The sequence below is a fragment of the Xenopus tropicalis genome, chromosome 6 (genome assembly GCF_000004195.4).
Source record: "Xenopus tropicalis strain Nigerian chromosome 6, UCB_Xtro_10.0, whole genome shotgun sequence".
Lineage (NCBI taxonomy): Eukaryota > Metazoa > Chordata > Amphibia > Anura > Pipidae > Xenopus > Xenopus tropicalis.
Genome location: NC_030682.2, coordinates 19,449,928 through 19,465,562, shown reverse-complemented (window position 1 = coordinate 19,465,562; position 15,635 = coordinate 19,449,928). Strand labels below are relative to the sequence as shown.

The 15,635-nt window shown below is 39.8% G+C and overlaps 1 protein-coding gene across 2 annotated transcripts in view; it reads left to right on the top strand.

The window, feature by feature from the left end:
• adarb2 (adenosine deaminase, RNA-specific, B2 (inactive)) overlaps positions 1–15,635 on the top strand; it is a 401,728-nt gene that overhangs the window by 368,406 nt on the left and 17,687 nt on the right. The gene's annotated exons all lie outside the window — the stretch shown is intronic.

Sequence of the window (15,635 nt, the reverse complement as noted above, 5' to 3'; positions counted from 1 at the left end):
TTTTGATCTCCATACCTTAAGTCTACTAAGAAATCAATAAAACGTGAATTAAACCCAATAGGATTGTTCTGCCCCCAATAAGGGGTAATTATATCTTAGTTGGGATCAAGTACAGGTACTGTTTTATTATTACAGAGAAAAGGGAATCATTTAACCATTAAATAAACCCAATAGGGCTGTTCTGCCCCCAATAAGGGGTAATTATATCTTAGTTGGGATCAAGTACAGGTACTGTTTTATTATTACAGAGAAAAAGGAAATCAGTTTTAAAATTCTGAATTACTTGATTAAAATGAAGTCTACATTTACGTAATTGGGAGATTTCTGGATAACGGGTTTCCGGATAAGGGATCCCATACCTTTAAAAATCTATTTTTCTTTGTTTAATAGGGAAATTTAAGCTACTGTTTGGCCCTTAAGAGATAAATCATTAGATTCAAACTGCACATATAATTAGAGATGAGCGAATCTCTCGATTTGCTTGGCCGGAAAATTCGCGATATGACAGGAAAACTTGTGAAACGACAAAAATTTGAGAAATGCATTTGTCGCCTGCGTCTTTTTTTTGGCAGTGATGGTTTCACTTTGGGCTAAACATTAATCCTATCTGTAAAAATGGCCCCTTTATTGGAGCTCCCTATAGATCCTATCAGGCCCCTGTCTGTGTTTCAGGTGAAGGGGGGGCGTGTCCTAACGGTCCCTGCCAGAAGCACAGTAGGAGGGGGAGAGCCAATCACAGCCCTGCACTCACACAAGCACAGGCAGGCTTCAGTTCCCTATCAGGTCAGCCTGGCTGCTGATTGGTTCCTATCCTACAGTGCCTGTGGAAGTGGAACAGATGGGCGGGACTAGTGGGGTTTTGGTGGAATTTCTCAATAAATCAGTCCGAAACACAACTTTTTAAAGCACAATGTTGCACGTCATTTTTTTGATACGTGCAACAATTTTTTGTGATGTGGCAAATTTTCCCGCAGCGAATTTTGACACCCATCACAATTTTTGATGATTTCTTTTAATGATTCCTTCAGTCATTTGACAAAAAACATACTCTTTGGCTTCTGATAGAAAACCAGGTCTTGAAACAGGTTTAAACTGGAAATCACTATTCAGTAGAAGGTAAAATGTAAGTTTTACTTCATAAAGAGAAAGAGATAAGAATAAAATAGTCAATGTCAAAATGCATAAAAATGAAATCAAAATCCAAGCAGTTTGCAGTATTCCTGGAGATGCTCGGATACAACATTGCGCTGACATTGAGAGATGTTTACTGACCTAAAAAGCTAACACGAAATTCCTGAAAACCTGTAGAATAAGATTCTTTCCGGCATTTCCTGGGTTCCGACTTCACTGATCCCTTCAGACAGCTTGCATCGTGCCGGATATATCTCATGGATAAAGTATGGTCCGTTATATCCCCCCAAGTGCTTTCACTAACTCCATGTCAGGCTGGCTCAAACCTGATGGACGTTTGTGGTGTAGGAAGTTGCCTATGGCAGCTCCGCTCTCCACCTCGGCGCAGAACATGTCAGCAATCAGAGGCTTTTCTATTCATATCCTTTGATGTTTGTTTGCTTCCATACACAAACACAAGGGGTTTTTTTAAGGCTCTTATTTTTTTTTGTTTTGAAGAGTTTGTTTCACTTTTATTGTTCTGTTTAAGATTTACACCAGCTTCTTCTAAAATCCATTGCTGTTGTGTTTTTGAGACTCGTTTACTAAATGACTAAAGCTTACGCTGGAAATATAATAAGAGAAGGCTTTCCAGGACAAAGAAAGTAAAAAATTCTAGAGAATGTCAATATCTTTAAAAAATGGACAAGCTCTGGAAACTATTATAGAGGCGCCATCTTTTCTATAGTTCTAGGTATCCCTTGGAAAAGCTTAAGTTGGGTACATGAGGAGTACAGTCAGGCTTCTGGGTAGTTATATACCGCTCAGTCAGCCAGCAAGCTCAAGGTACCTTCAGAGATGCTAGTGACACAAGGGATGGCATTACACTCTACAAAAAGTCTGCTGAGCCAGTTGGTTTTTAAATATTTGGGGTACCAGCCAGATATGAGAGCGACATGGTCAACGGGGAGTACCTTCTAGTCTTTTTCTTGTATTTTAATACAGTGTCGGACTGGGATCTCAAGGGCCCACCAGAAAACCTTAGACCATAGGCTCACTCTCTAAACTATTTTTCCTCCTTTCCTCTTTATTCTCTTAGTCTCTTATTTACATGCTAGCATCTATTCTTCCATCTATTTCCCCTCTTTCTTCCCATTCAGAAATAGGGAATGACCATGAGGCCAAATGCTCAGGAGCAGGAGGGCCCACCGGGTGTTTTCCTGGTATCCTGGTGGGCCAGACTGGCACTGTTTTAATATGAAGACGAATTCTACAAAAGTATAACCTAATCTGTTTAGGAGTTTTAAAAGGGTTCATTCCTCCATAACCAACACAGGGATCTAGTGATTGTGCCCTACCCTTAGTCTATATAAGGTGAGGGAGCACATGGCTTTTCCTGTGTTCCCGGACTCCGTTCTAGTAGAAGGTGGGATAGCCAGAGGCCCTGAGATGGAAGTAGGCCTCATTTAAGTAGTTCAAGTTCTAAGTAAAGGAAAAAGGACCCCATGAATGAGGTATAGAAAGTAGACAGTAGAGTTCCATCTAGTAGACTCTAGAACAGTGATCCACAACCAGTGGCTCAGGGGCAACACGTTGCTCACCAAAACCTTGGACGTTGCTCCCGGTGGCCCATAAGCAGGTGCTTATTTTTGAATTTATGGTAAGGAGGCAAGTTTTAGTTGCATAAAAACCCAGTATAATGCCAAACAGAGCCTTCTGTAGGCTACCAGTCCACATTGGGGGCTATTAAGTAGCCAATTATAGCTCTTATTGGCACCTCCAGGAAACTTTTCCATGCTTGCGTTGCTCTCCAACACTTTTTCCATTTAAATGTGGCTCAGGGGTATAAAAGGTTGGGGATCCCTGCTCTAGAAGTTGTAAGCTAGATAGGACAGATGGCAAGAGCAGCATCAGCTCCACCAAGTAATTTGGTGATACTCCTAGGCAGGGGTGGGCCAAGCCGACCGGGCGTCCTAGGCAACCCGGTCGGCCAACTCCGCCCACCTCCCTGCCCCCTGAACTGCGCATGCACGCCAAAGCGCAGGGGGGGCGGTGCGATTAGATTGGTCATTGCCTCCGCCACTAATGACAAGCGGCAGAGGCAATGGCAAAGTAGCACTAGGGGTAGGCAGGAGAGGTACCTGCCTGGCGCCCCCCAATGGTTGCGCCCTAGGCAGCTGCCTCTTCTGCCTACCCCTAGTTCCGGCCCTGCTCCTAGGTGATACCGTGTGTAAACGCTCAGCTGGAAAGGGACTCAGGCTTTACTTATATCTACGAGAGATATCCATTGAAAGGGTTCTGGACCACTAAACTGGTACTACTGGTAACAGTGACTGACCCTCTATAACTGTTTCTGTTACTATAGCGCTAATTAAATATTGCCTAACTATTATTATTATTATTATTTCTATAGCACCATCAGTTTACGCAGCTCTTTACAGAATATACTATTGCTACCTATCTACTAATAATAGATTCCATTGATGGTTGGCACTGATTCATTGTCTATTTATGTGTTGAGAGTAACAGTCCAGCTTCCATTATTCTTGCATTAACACTTTCAGGGCCCAGCTAACAGAGAGGGTCACAAACGTAGCAGAGTTCTGGCTGGGAAAAAGGCGATACGGCCAAGTAAGCTTTATTTCTGCTTTCTGGTTTGTAGGCATCCCTTCCCCAGAAAACCAAAATACTCATTGTGTTTGTGACTATGGGATATCAACACAAAGCAGGGCCACTAGCATCCCTTAAATATAGGAATAGAAATAATACAAATGGGTCCATTTCCAACAAAAAAATAATTGCAATGATAAAGGTTCATAAAGGAACGGGCAAGCTGACTGCAGAGGTCACGTTATCGCTGACTAAATCAGTGTTTGCCAAATTTCCGGTTCATCTTATTTGACAAACATTAGTTCAGATGGTGCACGGTGGAGCCGTTAATCCGCGGCGTTACCATAAGAGAAAATTGCACTTGACTGGAAAAGCCTCGTGTTTATTTTCCCACTTTCCAGCCAGTGAATATTTCTCTGCTTCGCGGGTGTATAAAGGAAATCACTGTTCGACATTTTCAGCCCTATTTCTCTCTAAATGGCCCTATATGTTTTTGTTTAGCACATTTCTTTTTCCCAATGACTCAGACTTGTATCTGTTAGCCAAATGTGCTCATGATATAGATAGCTAAGCACCGACTCGCATGATTAACTCTGCTGGCAGGTGTGGGGAGCAGAAGTTTGTAATGATGAGCCAGCCACCAGATCCTACTCCTAGCAGCTGTGTTATCTTACCCAAGCAGCACAAAAAAGAGGCTTTTTCCGTTTTTATAGTCTTTTTCATTACTTTCTTTTTATCGCAGTGCTTTTTTCTTTGCATATATACATCTTGGTTAGTTTACTTACTTCAAAGAGAAAGTATTTTGGAATCCTGCAGTCGGTTGAGGCCACCCAAGACAGTAAGAAGAGGGAAATTCGGAAAATTAACGAATTAAAAAACAAAAGTCTAAGATGTACTTTAGCCCAAAGCTTGAACCTTAAAAATGTGCAATAAAAATGTTATATTCTTTGGTACAAGATACCTTTGGTGTCGGCCCTTTCTCATGGCATAAATCAAAGAGCATCCATAGAGAAATTGAAAATGGGAGCAATTCTGGATGCCAACCACCAGCAGCATAACTTGGTAGCGCTGGGCCCCCCTGCAGAAAAATCTGTTGAAAGGGCCCAGCACAACCAGTCTCTTCTCCCCTGTCCCCTCTCTTACCTTCAATATACCGGGAAGAAGAGACTGGTTCCTAACAGATTTTTCTGCAGGGGGGCCCGGGGCAACTTAGTTACGCCGCTGGTGGTTGGCATCCAGAATTGCTCCCATTTTAATTTCTATATGAGGTCTGCTGTATATATAGTTACGCCACTGCCATCCACCATGGTTTTTTTGTAACATATTTTTATTGTTTTTTCACAATTTTTTACATAATAACAAAAAAAATAATGTATATAAAAAAAATGGGGAAGAAAAAAAGGGAAAATTACAGAAAGGAATAGAAAAATATAAGTTAAAAAAAAACCATCATAGGTACTCAGAGATACTTGTAGCTATTACAGGAGTCTGATCTTAATGTAAAGCTGTTATTGTATATAGGAAAAAGTATGATATATATTCCTAATCTAAGACTAGCAGGAAAGATTTTTATATTCAACTATACATTTCTTCCGCCATATTTTTATTCACAATGCGGTTTTTACTCATAATTTTTCCCCATAATTCCAATGTTCTTAGTTCCAGTCCTCCACCACAACTGATCAATGACTTTAGATTTTGGCACAAATCAGGTGCAAGTTGCATCATTTCTGGAGCACAATTTTAAAATGGCATTTGCATTTGATGCATTGGGTGCAAGTCTGAAGCATCTATTTATGTGACCTGCTGTAAGAAGCCTGGGCGGCAGTAAGTCCAGGGTTCCCCAACATCAATTGGCGCAGTTTCCATATTAATCATAAGAGGCAGAATAGATGCATTGGCAGCCAAGTAGCACTTCAGGAGCATGTTTGCATGCAAGTGATAAATTGCACCAATATTTGCTCTACCTTGTGTTAATTTTAAAGCACCCCCGTTTGTAAAAACTACACCATTGGCATCCAGGATTGCACCCATTATAATTTCTCCATGAGGCTTTGCTGTATATATAATTATGCCTCTGCCAACCACCATGTTTTTACTCACAATGCAGTTTTTCCCCATAATTCCAATGTTCTTAATCCTAGTTGCCTCCTCCACCATAATTGATCAATGCATCATCAAAGCGGACTTGGATTTTGGCACAAATCAGGTGCAAGTTGTATTATTTCTGGAGCACAATTTTAAAATGGCATTTGCAGTTGATGCATTGGGTGCAAGTCTGTTGCATCTATTTATGTGACCTGCTATAGGAAGCCTGGGCGGCAGTAAGTCCAGGGTTGCCCAACATCAATTGGCACAGTTTTTATATTAATCAAAATAGGCAGAATAGATGCATTGGCAGCCAGGTAGCACTTTAGGAGCATGTTTGGATGCAAGGGATAAATTGCATCAATATTGGCTCTACCTTGTGTTCATTTTAGAGCACCCCCTATTTGTAAATGGCCACTAAAAACTACAGCATGGGCACAATGGTATTTTAGAGCCAGACTAAAGTTTTTTCTTTGCCTAAAGGGGATCTTCAGCATCTAAACAGAAGCAGTTCACGTTTGAATGTTTTGCACAGACAGCCCATGTGATCTAATTACTGTGCCAAACGTTCAGATCAGTCCGATTTGACCCACCATTTTGGTAGCTAAATTGGGCAACAATGTGATCATTTGGCAAGCCGGCAGAATTGTGTGTATAGCCAGTTTAGGCCAGTGCCAACGTATTTATGAATTCAGTACTTAATTCTTTATATGTTTATTTCATTATATGTTTCTTTGAAGATTGTGTTGTCGGGTAAGGGATAAATACAGACTATTACCGATTAAACAATGAACTCGAAAGTGGCAGAAACCCAACTCTGATGGTTTAATTAAATCAAGCGGAGGCTATTTAATCATCTAATGAGCAGTATGCTATCTGTGAAGGTGCAGTGGCCAGTAAATTAAGCACCACTGATATGACCGTCATTATCATGATGAGATTTTTTGGCAGGTTATATGAAAAAGTGCTGCTGCTGCCGACTGCTGAAGCTTTTCCCGAATGCCAATATAATCATGTGCGTTTCTGCTTCCCAGGGTGCTCGGTCTGTACTATAAAAAAAAAAGGTCTAGGAGTCTCCTGTTCTTGGTTATGAGATTTTATCCACCTCATCCGTGGCATTTCCATGATTGACAAATAGAAGAAAAAATATGTATTTACTTAAGGTTTATCTATATTGAAAGCCGGACAAGGGATTTTGTCTCAGTAAACAGTGCTGCAATATGAAGTGTTTGAACAAAAGAGAAAGGTATTTTTCCATTCGGTTCTGAGCAAGGAAATCTCTCCGGTTAACAGTAAGACCCATTTTTATGTATTGATCGAGATAGAAAATACTCTCTGGGATTTGTGGTTCAGCAATGAAGGGGAAGCTTAACTGGCAAAGGTTCCTAGGAAAGTTTACCAAGAAACTTTAGTTTAATGATTTTACGCAGTATATTATCTCGCGAGCAAAAACAGCAGAGGGTGAATGGAACCACTTTTTTTACAAACAGGAGACATAGGAAATACAAGGTTATGAAACAATGGCAAGAATTTTCAAATTTCCATTTCCATTTTTTCTAAATTCAATCTTGAAGAATAAAGTCAAAATAAACTCAATTGAGTTTTTACACCATCATAGCCATATCTCATATTTATGGAAAATAAACTCAAATCCGCAAAACATGATCATCTGATCACCGCAAATCACCTTTTTCCATCCATAAAAGCCTGACTGATAAAGATAATGTTGAAATACACCTATAATTTTTTTTCAAGTAGGAATTATTATATAGGCATGGGATCCCTTATCCGGAAACCCGATATCCAGAAAGCTCCGAATTACAGAAAGTCTGTCTCCCATAGACTCCATTTTAATCAAATAATTCAGATTTTTAAATTGATTTCCTTTTTCTCTGTAAAAATAAAATAGTGCTTTGTATTTGATCCCAACTAATAATGATTAATCTAAACACTAAATATGATTAATCCTTACTGGATGTAATATAATCCTATTGGGTTTAATTAATGTTTTATTGATTTCTTAGTAGACTTAGGGATCGATTTACTAATCCACGAATGGATCTAAAGCGTCCGAATGCGTTTTTTTCATGATGATCAGTATTTTGCGTTTTTTTCATCGCCATCGCGACTTTTTCGTAAATTGTCGCTACTTTTTCGTAGCCGTTATGACTTGCGTGAATTGGCGCGACTTTTTCGTAGCCGTCGCTAAAAAATCGGAAAGGTTTGCCCGCCGTTTACTAGCGCTCAATACGAAAAAGTCGCAACAATTCGCGCAAGTCGTAACGGCTACGAAAAAGTCGCGACAATTCGCGCAAGACGTAACGGCTACGAAAAAGTCGCGACAATTCGCGCAAGACGCAACGGCTACGAAAAAGTCGCGACAATCCACGAAAAAGTTGCGACGGTGATGAAAAAAACGCAAAAAATACGGAAAAGTTGCAAAATGTTCGTTTCCAATCCGATTTTTTCGCATTCGGGATTCGGATTCGTGGATTAGTAAATCAGCCCCTTAAAGTATGGAGATCCAGATTACAGAAAGACCCCTTATCCAGAATACCCTTGGTCCCGAGCATTCAGGATAATGGGACCTGTAATTTGAAAACATTCAAATTGATATTTTTTGCAATGATTCTCTTGAATATTATTATTAATGTACCCCTCGGTGTTGGGACTACACAGTGGTTCCTATATAATCTATTTATCTATAAACATTTACTGCTGATACATAATGAAGAAATATTATCTAGTTGTAATAAAGCCAAATCAGGTAACTATATATCAAGTCAATAAATACTAAGAATTTACTTCTTATTTCTGCTCTGGTTTATGAGCTTGAATATAATAAATAGTTCTTATTTAGATTCATCTATATTATTGAAACATTGTTGCTGATATGATTTGAAAATAAATATTGTGACCTCTTATAGTTTTGCACCCCCATTAATTTACCTTAGGAAATGTGGGCATGGTAAATCCTGTATCCTTAGCCAGTCGCTGATTTGTTGGCATTATCTTGGTATCATTTGGGAGGTGCGCCCATTGTTGCAAAACGTGGGGCCAAGGCAATTTCTCCTTAGCATCAAGGCTTTTGATTGAAATTTAGAAATGGAATTAAAGAAGTTTTTCTGTCCCTTCAGCTCAATTTAGGCAGATGAGGTAATTTCCAATCTAATTGACGAGGAACTCAGTCCTTTGTGATAATAAGCTTTAAGCTCTGATTCATGTTAAAAACCCTTGACCTAGGGCTTTTACTCTTTGGTTCATACACCCATTTATTAGTAAGTAAGCTCTTTGGGAGATGAATCTTCTCTTTATTCTTCTAATTAATGCACTTATAATGATTCTTCCTGATAATTCATTATCCCTTCTGTGAAATACTGGGTATCCCATGCTGCTATATAATAACTATACATATTGAAGAACAGTCAACTGACAGCCACTTATTAGAAGTTTCCATGACAATCACAAGCTACATATACTTTTTCATAATATATATGGAAAAATAGCGACTAACACTAACTTTGTATTATGACCAAAATGTAGTTTGCAATAATTCATTTAGAAAATAGAACTAAATTCAAATGACCCTCCCAGGGGCGGGCCAAGCTGACCAGGCGCCCTAGGCAACCCGGTCGGCCAACTCCGCCCACCTCCCCGCCCCCCCCAATGGCGCATGCGCGCCAAATCGCAGGGGGGGGGGGCGGTGCGATTAGATCGGTCATTGCCTCCGCCGCTAATGACAAGCGGCGGAGGCAATGACAAAGTAGCACTAGGGGTAGGCAGGAGAGGCTCCTGCCTGGCCCCCCAATCATTGCGCCCTAGCTGCCTCTTCTGCCTACCCCTAGTTCCGGCCCTGGACCCTCCCCTAGATATTAACCTAAGAAAGCCAAAGCCCCACTACTGTATGAGCAACAACCAACACACCCTACCCACCGTACGCCCATGACAAACCTCACACCCCTGGATTTGCCTGCTATACTGTCAGGTAATAACTCTTTTCACCTACTTTACCATATGTTACGTTTTGTTAATTTGTTTTAGTATTACTCTTACTTTTACTTTTATTTCTGGACTTTGTGAATAAACTGTTTCAACCGGTAAGCCGACATATATATGTACAATGCTGACACTATGTACTTTGGGAAAACTGTAAAAAATTCTTCAAAGCTCCTAACTCTGATGTGTAACAAAAAATGTACATGTATTATATGATCAATCAAGGTCATGATGTTAAAAAAAGAACTAAATCCAAATGTTCAATAGCCAGTTATTCCCAAAGTGACTTGAGAAACTTCTTCGCCATCTCTAGGGTTCTAGAGTTCTTCCCTGTCCATTACTGGACAATCGTTCCAAAGCTTTGGCTCCATCAAACGTATTATTTTTCAGGACGTCCTTCAGAAAAGAGCCTTGATCTACTTGTGTTACCCATGGATTAATCTGTGTTTCGGTGTGGATATCTGGGAAACATTGAAGGTATAGGGAGAGAGTGGGCAGCAATAGATCAATAGACCCTCAAATCCTTACTCTGTGGCCCCATTCTGTCTTGACTGATCATTGCACATACTGTTGCTAAAGTACATCTTGTTGACTTCATCAGGCTTCTGACTTGAATTTAAGATTAATTAACTTGTTCTTCTCAAATAATAAATGATAAGCTAAAACTAAGAAGATAAAAAAGTCTTTGTTGACCCTTTATGACATGGAGGACTCAGCGTTCCACTGGAATTGCCAAAACAATCTAACTTCTGCCATTTCCCATTGTGAAGCTGCTTTCTGAATCCCATCTCTTGCTGGTCCAGCTACAGAGCAGCGCAGCCAAGCCATTTTGCATAGCCACTTATGCGTGTCTATTCTCGTTCAGATCGTAGCTTTCATTCTTCTCAGTGGTGCAGTAAAAAAACATTTTGTTTTTGGTACCGGTACAGGAAAATCTTCATGTTTGAGTAAATGGGGGAAAGAATAATCTAATTCTCTTATCTTCCAAAGCGTTTATGAGCAGCCGAATGCAGGTGGTAAATAACAGAATTCGTTTTACTGCGAGAATTCACTTGCCGCGGAATTTGTTTTCCATTGAGTGGGTTTCGCCATAAAGCAAACGGAGTAAAAAATGTTGTAAACAGCCAGCAATATTTTTTAAAAATTAATTTGGGGGCAAATTTATTCGGAAATTTAAGAAAATGCACTTTTAAGTATACAGTATATGAAAGTTCGAGTTTTTCCAACTCGAATTTTTTTAGATTCATCAAAAAAATCTTGAAAATTCAAATGAAAAACTCGAAAAACGCTAAAACCTGTTGAGAGTCTACAGAAGTTAAATGGAAGCATATCTGATGCATATAAAGGAGTACCCATAACTGCACTCCCCCAGAACAACCCCATTTGCCCTACCTATTCCAAAAAAAGTAGTGGGTGGGGTTGGTAGTTGCTAAGCAACCAAAGTTCAGTATATGTGGTAGAAACCAGGACCAGAATGCCTTTTTTCTCAGGTGTTGGTAATTTTATATTCTCTCCCATCCTATAATAGTGATGGGTAAAATATTTCGCCAGCCATGGATTCATGGTGAATTTCCGCATGTCGCGAAAAATATAATTTTTTGACTTATAAGAGAAATCAAAATTCTAAGCAGCTTTGCAACATACATTTATTACAAGTTTGTAATGGTTTTTGACTTATTTGTATATATAATTGCTATTAGAAGCAGTGCTTGCCTGTGCTTTCTATTCCCTGCCCCGGTGGCTCAGACTGTTGAAACAATGCAACACAAGGCAGTCGCCTGACAGACCTGACTCGCTGGAGGAGACTGACCTTTGCAACATTGTTCAAAAAGTAACAACCGGGAGTTCAGCAAATGCTGCTTTCAATAGCGATTACATTTACAAATAACGTTTAAAGCGCTACAAATTTTTAATTATTTCATATTGGAAAGTTGCTTAGAATTATGTTTTCTTTCATTATGCAAGAAATTATTTTTGGGGTTGACATGCCCTTTACGTCTACTAAAAAAAATCAGTAAAACATTAATAAACCCAATAGGATTGTTATGCATCCAATAAGGATTAATTATATCTTAGTTGGGATCAAGTACAGGTACTGTTTTATTATTACAGAGAAAAGGGAATCATTTAACCATTAAATAAACCCAATAGGGCTGTTCTGCCCCCAATAAGGGGTAATTATATCTTAGTTGGGATCAAGTACAGGTACTGTTTTATTATTACAGAGAAAAGGGAATCATTTAACCATTAAATAAACCCAATAGGGCTGTTCTGCCCCCAATAAGGGGTAATTATATCTTAGTTGGGATCAAGTACAGGTACTGTTTTATTATTACAGAGAAAAGGGAATCATTTAACCATTAAATAAACCCAATAAGGCTGTTCTGCCCCCAATAAGGGGTAATTATATCTTAGTTGGGATCAAGTACAGGTACTGTTTTATTATTACAGAGAAAAGGGAATCATTTAACCATTAAATAAACCCAATAGGGCTGTTCTGCCCCCAATAAGGGGTAATTATATCTTAGTTGGGATCAAGTACAGGTACTGTTTTATTATTACAGAGAAAAGGGAATCATTTAACCATTAAATAAACCCAATAGGGCTGTTCTGCCCCAATAAGGGGTAATTATATCTTAGTTGGGATCAAGTACAGGTACTGTTTTATTATTACAGAGAAAAGGGAATCATTTAACCATTAATTAATTTCTGGATAACGGATTCCATACCTGTACCTTTATTTAGAAAAAATCAGCAACCTTTACCCCTGCCCCCAGCCTTTATTATTGTTGGTGGCAGATTCCAGTCCTCAGTTTGGAACCTTCACACTAGGCTGGGGGTGTTGGTGGCCCACTAAGCAGCTAGACATGATGGCTATCCCAGCAAGGCAGCTGTATGAGCAGAGGGGACCCGTCAGTCACAAGCAAGTCCTAAAAGTAAAAAAAGGGCAAAGTCAGTATTCTTTATAGGGTTAAATACCAAAGCTAACATGAGCGGCACACTCTGGCACGTTAAAGGCCAATTTCATTAGAATCTAAGCTGATTTTCTAATCCCTTTGTACGGATTGAGTTCAGTGCTTGCTTCCCGCATACAGCGCTTCCCCAATATAATTTACTGGGGAAAGATAAAACTCAAACACAAGTAGGATTTATAATTCCAAAGGGAAGAAGAATTATTGGCGAGGGCGCCACGTGCAATATTCATGCCGCAGCCATAATTGATCATTTAGCATTTTAAAAAGGTGAGTATTTAACGATATCCCATTCTTCCCCCCCCCCCATCTCACATTACTTGCAGGAACTGCCGAGCCGAGCTCTGCAGATCCGATCGACTAAAGTAAATGTTTCATAAAATCAATGACTGTTTAAATTGTGAGACTAAATTGTTTGTATATAAATATTACCTTTTATATTCCATTGGAGTTTTATGTAGATGAACACATTACTTTAATGACCTGCGCTCGCAGACTGAGGGAGTGGAAGACTCTTCCGAATGCTCCACAGCCAGATGGCGGGTTTTTCTTGCATGAGATTAAAAGATGTTTCTAATTCACAGCTCTGCTTCTGAGGCAAATTAATATCGCCGGCTAAATTGCTTGTGTTTTGGAATCAAATTTAAAGGGGACCTTTGCTAAAGCGCTCCGAGTCGCGGGTTCCTCGAGCAGATTGCCGCAGAGGTAGTACATGGTGTTTTTTTAAACATTTAGTAATTAATGGGAAGCACTGCGTGGTAATTGACTGCTTGAGGAAAAGGCCATATAATGACTCCTGATTAATCATGAAATGAGATGTATGACACAATGCCACAACAATAATTGCTCTAACGATCAAGAAATGCTAATTAAAAGGAAGCGACAATGATGTAAGAAATTAGCTACGGAATGCATGTATGGCGACGGCTATTGTTTCCTTTGTCCTTGAGTGTCTGTCTGTTGCCCAGAAGATTCTGGTTGAACATGAAAGCCTTTTATATAAATGGCACAGAGTGCAGGCTTAGAGAGCTCTACACAATGATTTACAAAACAAATAGAGTCAGTTTCCTGCATTTGTAACCTCCTGCATTTGTAACCTCCTGCATTTGTAACCTCCTGCATTTGTAACTTCCTGCATTTGTAACCTCCTGCATTTGTAACCTCCTGCATTTGTAACTTCCTGCATTTGTAACCTCCTGCATTTGTAACTTCCTGCATTTGTAACCTCCTGCATTTGTAACCTCCTGCATTTGTAACTTCCTGCATTTGTAACCTCCTGCATTTGTAACCTCCTGCATTTGTAACTTCCTGCATTTGTAACTTCCTGCATTTGTAACCTCCTGCATTTGTAACTTTCTGCATTTGTAACCTCCTGCATTTGTAACTTCCTGCATTTGTAACCTCCTGCATTTTTAACTTCCTGCATTTGTAACTTTCTGCATTTGTAACCTTCTGCATTTGCAATACGCTTCACTCTGTTTGTCTGGAGGCTCCCAGTCGTTCCTATTCACTTATATGCTTGTGTAGTGGTGAACTATAACCTTAAGCTTAAACTTAAATTTAATGATTTCTTATAACAAGCCAAACACTCACCAAATTAGACTACAGGTCCTGGTGCTTATGCCCCAAACTTCTCGCTCTGTAGATATTCAGTCTTCATATAAGTGCAATTAGTATACTACATGCAGTTGTGAACGGTTAGATATACACTCACCGCTTCCTCTCAGTGGCCCGGGTGCAATGCCCCAGACCCGCAGCAAGGGAAAACACAACCTCAAATCAGGTGTAGAAACATCACCAGCATGCACTCAACGGACTCCAGGACAGCGGTTGTAAAACTTCAAAAAGGCTTTATTCAAAAATCCAGACCTGACGTGTTTCTTGTGTTGCCACACGTAATCATAGGTTCCTTCTGCATTTGTAACTTCCTGCATTTGTAACCTTCTGCATTTGTAACTTCCTGCATTTGTAATCTTATGCATTTGTAACTTCCTGCATTTGTAACCTTCTGCATTTGTAACTTCCTGCATTTGTAACTTCCTGCATTTGTAACCTTCTGCATTTGTAACTTTATTTACAAAACACAGCATGTGCTTATAAATAATGCAGCCCATTGATATTTTATTACATCTGCCATCTATGAAGAATCCCATCTAAAACTCCCCATTTGGCAGATATAAAGCAGTCATACAAATAAGGAGGTAATATTGGCAGGCACACCCATTTGCAGACCAATAAAACCCTGAACAAAGGTAAAGTTAAGAACTAAGGGGATAATAAAAAGTTGAAAAGCTTGCATTTGTATTAAGCCATAGCAATCAATCAACAGGCAACATGTACCGGTCTCAAAGGCCCTATGGTTTGCTAGACTCCAGTGCTGCAAATACATGATTGAGTCCATTCTCCCACCAGCGACTTGCTTAGTGACTGGATACATAATGCTTACCCAGAGGAAGGGCCAGCTAGAGTAGAGTCTAAGGTATAAATATAAACGTACCCTTATGTTGGCACTGTTTAGTTGACATTTTAAAGGACGAGGGTTCAAATTGAATTAATTCTTTAGAAGCATACATAAAACAGAATGGAGTGCAAGAGTGGCTGCTGTGTGTTGTGCCTCCCTGATGCCATTTCTACAGAGGAAGGCCAGTGTGCATAGACCTGCAGCCAGCTGTCCCAAACACCCATATCCCCAAATATCCCTAGTGTTTTTAATCCCATCCCCTGTCTCCGCCCCATATCGTTCAGCACTTGTACATGGGATTGTGTATTAGGCCATTAGCCCTGCAATTTCTTACAACCGGTTGAGTAATAAATCGAAACCTTGTAGATTGTAAGCTCTTTGGGCAGGGCTCTCTTCAC